Source organism: Kogia breviceps, chromosome 19 (assembly GCF_026419965.1).
Source record: "Kogia breviceps isolate mKogBre1 chromosome 19, mKogBre1 haplotype 1, whole genome shotgun sequence".
Classification (NCBI taxonomy): domain Eukaryota; kingdom Metazoa; phylum Chordata; class Mammalia; order Artiodactyla; family Physeteridae; genus Kogia; species Kogia breviceps.
The window spans coordinates 21082524-21087628 of record NC_081328.1 but is presented as its reverse complement, the minus strand read 5'-3'; the positions used below and the strand labels follow the sequence as shown (position 1 = coordinate 21087628).

General features: G+C 55.3%; 1 long non-coding RNA gene across 1 annotated transcript in view; it reads left to right on the top strand.

Moving 5' to 3' along the window:
• Nucleotides 1–1705: 1705 nt before the first annotated feature.
• Nucleotides 1706–5105, top strand: part of LOC136793173 (uncharacterized) — a 33694-nt gene continuing 30294 nt past the window's right edge. The window contains exon 1 of the long non-coding RNA XR_010838096.1: nucleotides 1706–1828. This is a non-coding gene — a long non-coding RNA (uncharacterized lncRNA). The remainder of the gene's footprint in view (nucleotides 1829–5105) is intronic.

Sequence of the window (5105 nt, the reverse complement as noted above, 5' to 3'; positions counted from 1 at the left end):
CAGAACGGGGGTCCCTTCTAACTTACAAACAAAAAAAAAGGCAGAGAGACAATGTGTGATTTATGATGTTAGGACATAAAAGGCACTGCGGCTTCCTTTTCGCACTCCTGTGGATCACATGGCCAGCTGCCATGTCACAAGGACACTTAAGCAGCCCTACAGAGAGGCCCATGTGATGAGAAACTGAGGCCTCCTGCCAATAGCCATGGGAAGGGGTCGTCTCAGCAGTGGAGCCTCCAGCCCCAGTCAAGCCTTCTGATGATGCAACCCTGAGAGCCACCTGAGCTACAGTCTCATAAGGGATCCTGAGTCAGGACCACCTGGCTAAGTTGCTCCTAGATTCCTGACCCTCAGAAACCTTGTGAGAGAAGAAATGTTGTTTTAAGGTGCTACATGTTGGGGGGTAATTTGTTATGCAGCAATAGATAACTAATACACATTCATGCCCTCAGCATCCCTGGGGGCGGGGCTGGACACAGGCATGTTTCAAAGCTCCCCAGGTGACACCAGTGTGCATCCAGGGTCGAGGACACACCAGCCTGTGTTTGGGTGGACGGGCCAGTGCTGAGTCTGCTGGCGCCACTAGTCGGTCAAGCTCACAGCCTCCAGATATAAGAGCTTGTATCCCAGCCCTCAGCCCTCGTGAGCAGAGTGATCTTGGACAAACCACCTAACTCCCTGTGCCTCAGTTTCCTTATCTATAAAATGGGGAGAACAACCTGTGTCATGTGTGAGCATTAAATGAGATAAACTCTGCACAGCGTGTAGCCAGCTGCTGGGCACATAGAAATCACGTGGTACATGGTGATGACTGTTGTCCATTGACTGAGAAGGCGGGGGGTGGTGGTGGGGGGTGGGGGGTGGGGGGGAGGAAGCAGCACACTCCCTGAGTCTGCAGTCCTTCCTGGGTAGTGCTGAGTGGTCTGAATCCTATTTCTCCCTTTCTGTAAGATCTTGAAAAAAGTCCACCAAATCTCTCTGGGCCTCAGTTTCTTTAACTGCCAGCTAGGAACTAAGTTCCTGACCTTCTCTGGGGACAGAGAGACATCAGTGGCTAGAAGTGTGTTGTAGATGCTCTGGGTGTGAGTAGACAGAGCCCATCCCTCATCTGATTCACATGGACCCCTTACAATAAGTTTTGTCCTCACTCCCCCGTAACAAGTTGAAAAAATATTTACTGAAACCCTCTCTGTGCCAGGCACTCTGCCTATGCCACCGAAGTTACTAGGAGCACTTGCTGGGTGCCAGCTCCATGTTCTAAACACCACACAGCCATCCGTAACCTTTTTCTGCTTCCAAAGGCCCATCTCCCACTCCCTCCATCCTATCACTTCCTGTGGAATCCGCAGAGCCGTGGAGATTCCCAGAGGCTAAATACCTGTCCAATGCCCTTCCACGGGCAGGTGGCCAAATTTATCCGCAAACTCAGGTTCCTCTGACCCTGGAGCCCCGTTCCCTCTTGCCCCAGTGACTCCTCCCCACTGTGGGACATAGGTTCCTTTTAGTCCTAGTCTCTGTTTTCCTGTTTTCTTTGTGACTCTGGGTCCCCGAAACAAGCCTCTGATCTCCAGCGACTCTGCTCATTGGGGAACTTTGTAACTTACAGGGTCACCTGGGGAAGAGCTCTGTGCGTTGACACCCAAGGATTGTTCAAGAAGGCGGCACTGTCCCCACAGCACATTAGCCAACCCTGGCCCTCAGTGTTGACAGGAAAACTCTCACTGAGCCCATTTCACAGATGAAACAGCTGATGCTCAGAGAGCTTGAGTGGGACCCGGCCATCAAGGCATTGGAGCAGCTGAGACTCTGGTCTCTGGCAGAATGAGAGGTGAGCACAGGGGCAGAGAAAGAGGGAGAGGGAGGGGGCGGAGGCAGCAAAGCTCCAAGCAGAGCTGGCCCCTTGGGTTGAGGAGCCCGTGTGTGTTCGTGGGGGTCTGAAGAGGGGACGGAGGGATTAGGGCCTCTAGTGCCCTCAGCAGCTGGAGCCAGGCTGGCGTTCATGACGCAGTGCGGGTGGGCAGGTGGATGTCCAGCTCTGGGCCTGGGTTGGCCGCAGATCAGCCTCCTGGCCCACTTTGCTACCTTCTCAGGAGGATTGTCACTGAGCCCAGGGGCGATGGACCAGCTGAGGGGGCAAAGAGGGGGGACCTGGCAGCAGAAAGGGGAGCAGGGTGGAGAGGTTATTCCTTGCAGTCTCAGGGCTTTTAGCACTGCCAGTTGGGGTGGGGGAGGTGTTAGAACCCCTCCGGCCTTACAGAATGAAGTGTTTATTTTCCCCAGGGGCCGAAGTCAGTGATGGAGGGAAGGAGTAGAGGGGAAGAGGTAGAAGGATTGGAAACTCACCGAGAAACAGAGACCGGGAGACAGAAGCAGGGAGAGAAGGAGAAAGACCAGGGAGAGCCAACAGCAGCCTGACCCGAAGCTGTAGATCCCAATCGAAAAAGGGAGGCGAAGCTTGCATCCTTGGAGCAGTGGCCAGGCCCCAGGGTCTCTGTTTCCATGGGGAAGAATTTGGACTCAGCTGCACAGGGAGAAACCCAGCTTCCCCTTTTGGTGATGGAGGGGGGTCAGGCAGAGCTTCTCCAGGCCAGGGTCGCCCCACTTCTCCCACCCAGATCCAACCTCTCTCTCCCTACCCAGGCTCTCCCACCCTCTGGCTCCCGACCTGGGAGAAGCTGCTGGTTCCTAAGACACGATTCCCAAGGCCGTGCGCTGCCAGGCTACAGCCTTAGAAGGAATCACCTTTCTGTCTCACAGATGGGGAACGGGGACCCTGGCAGGAGCTCTGCTCAGATTTGCGTAGATGAAGCTGGACTGCAGCTTAGAGTAATGACGCAGCCCCGAGCCCACTGATGCCGAGTTCTGGCTGGGTTTTCGTTTTTCGATTATCCTGGGAAAAGGGGATACAGATCCAGGCCCCCTTTTCATCCCCAACACCACACAAGTGACTTTCTGGTGGGGAAGTGAGTGAGGCTGAGAGGCACAGGGGTGTAGAGGAAGGGCAGGAAGCCTTTATCAGGGGGTCTCCTGGGAGCGGGCGTTTTATATCCATGCCCCTTTGACCATCACCATCTGTGGGGCAAAAATTATTACTCTCATTTTACACGTGAGGAAAGCTGGACTCAAAAGGTTAATTAAATTGCCCAAGGTCATTCAGCCGGTGATGATGGAAATCTGAATTCGAATCCAGGTCTAGTCCCAAAGTCTGGCTTTTTCCGTGCTGCCGTGTGCATGGGATTAGGACTGGGAATGGAGGGAGAACCTGCCCTCACACTGGGCCTGGAGAGAGGGACACAGGCCAGGCGTTGGCGGCGGGGGGTGGGGGGGGACTGGGTGTGGTGGTGCAGGGCGTGTCCTCAGACCTGGAAAATGTCGGCTAGAACCCTGGATTTGCCACTCTTCACCCAGGCGAGGTTGGGCAAGTCCCTTCTCTTCTCTGAGCCATACGTGGAGGCAGTGGCTGTGAGGTGCCTTCTCCCGGGTGTTTGGTGAGTGAGTGAATGAAAAGGCAAGTGAAGGCGTGAAGAGGAAGGCCAGTTATTCTAACTTGGGTCTAAGGCTGGAGCGCCATCTTTGACTGGGGACAGAGTCCCTGCAGGCACCCAGCCCCCGAATCCCCGCCCCTCTCAGCCCACCTAAATGAGGTCCCCCAGCCTTCCCCTTGCACTACCCAGAGGCAGGAGATCCAGCTGATATGTGGTGAATGGCGGTGCACATTCTGGTGGCCCTGATTCTGGTGGCTCCCTGTCACGCTGCGGCATCCCCTCCCCTGTGAAGTCACCCTGAGGTCTCTCTTTCTGGGCTAGGTTAGTTGCTCTTAATTAAACCAGTTGTTGGACTGAATGTCCTCCCTATTAACATGTCTCCCAGACCTATTAATCCCCCACCAATGGAGTAAGAGGATGGGAGGTGTGGGGGAGGGGAGGGCAGAGGGTCCTAAAAACCAAGCCAAGGACTTCCCTGGTGGCACAGTGGTTGAGAATCCGCCTGCCAGTGCAGGGGACACGGGTTCAAGCCCTGGTCTGGGAAGATCCCACATGCCACAGAGCAACTAAGCCCGTGAGCCACACCTACTGAGCCTGCACTCTAGAGCCCATGAGCCACAACTACTGAGCCCGTGTGCCACAACTACTGAAGCCCGCACGCCTAGAGCCTGTGCTCCGCAACAAGAGAAGCCACTGCAATGAGAAGCCCGTGCACCGCAACGAAGAGTAGCTTCCGCTCGCCACAACTGGAGAAAAGTCCGCGCGCAGCAACGAAGACCCAATGTAGCCAAAAATAAATTAAAACAAACAAACAAACCAACAAAAAAACCAAGCCAAGCTGCCTTCTGGAGAAAAGAAGGCACCTGAGAGACTCAAGCCCACCCCTTTTTCCCTCTTGGGAGGCTTGGAAACTTCCATTCCAGCCTCAGAATTCCTGGAAGCTGTCTGCATCTGTATCCCAAGAGGTTCACCTGAGGACTTTTGGCCACTATGACCCTTGGGACCTCTTTCCCACTCAGCTTCCTTTGAACATGTGGGTCCGGGCTAGCGAGAGTGGAGGTGACTGCATGGGTTCGAGGTGGGGGGTCAAGGGCTTACCTGCGAGGCCAGAAGGGAAGGCTGCGTGGGAGCGAGGCTTCCAGTTGCAGAGCCAGGGTTATCCCGGCTTACCCATGCATGCCTGTCCCAGTTCTATTCCCTCTGCAGATCCCTGGGGCCAGGTGGGTCTCCCCAGACACCTCATGTCTCTGCTCAGGCCTTCCTGGAGGTGGGTAGACGTGGAGGCATATGTTGGGCCCATGCACGGATGCTCAGACTTCTGGTCGACCTCCCCCTCGTGCCTTCTTCCTTTCTCCTTCCCTCCCAGCTGGCCCTGCCCCACTCTGCCCCAGTGTCAGGGGCCAGCTGGGGCAGGGAGGGAGCCAGGGTGGGGCCAGGAGAAGGTGCATAAATCATTATTGGCGAAGACCTCAGCCCTGAGCCGCCGGGTGGAGGCTGCTGTTCACAGTCAGGCCAGGGCATAAATCATAATTCCCCTACAATAGATCCTTTTGCAGCCACCATCAGGAAAACTGTGTTGGTTTTATCGATTTTTTGACACGGGGGCCTAGGCAGCGGGCG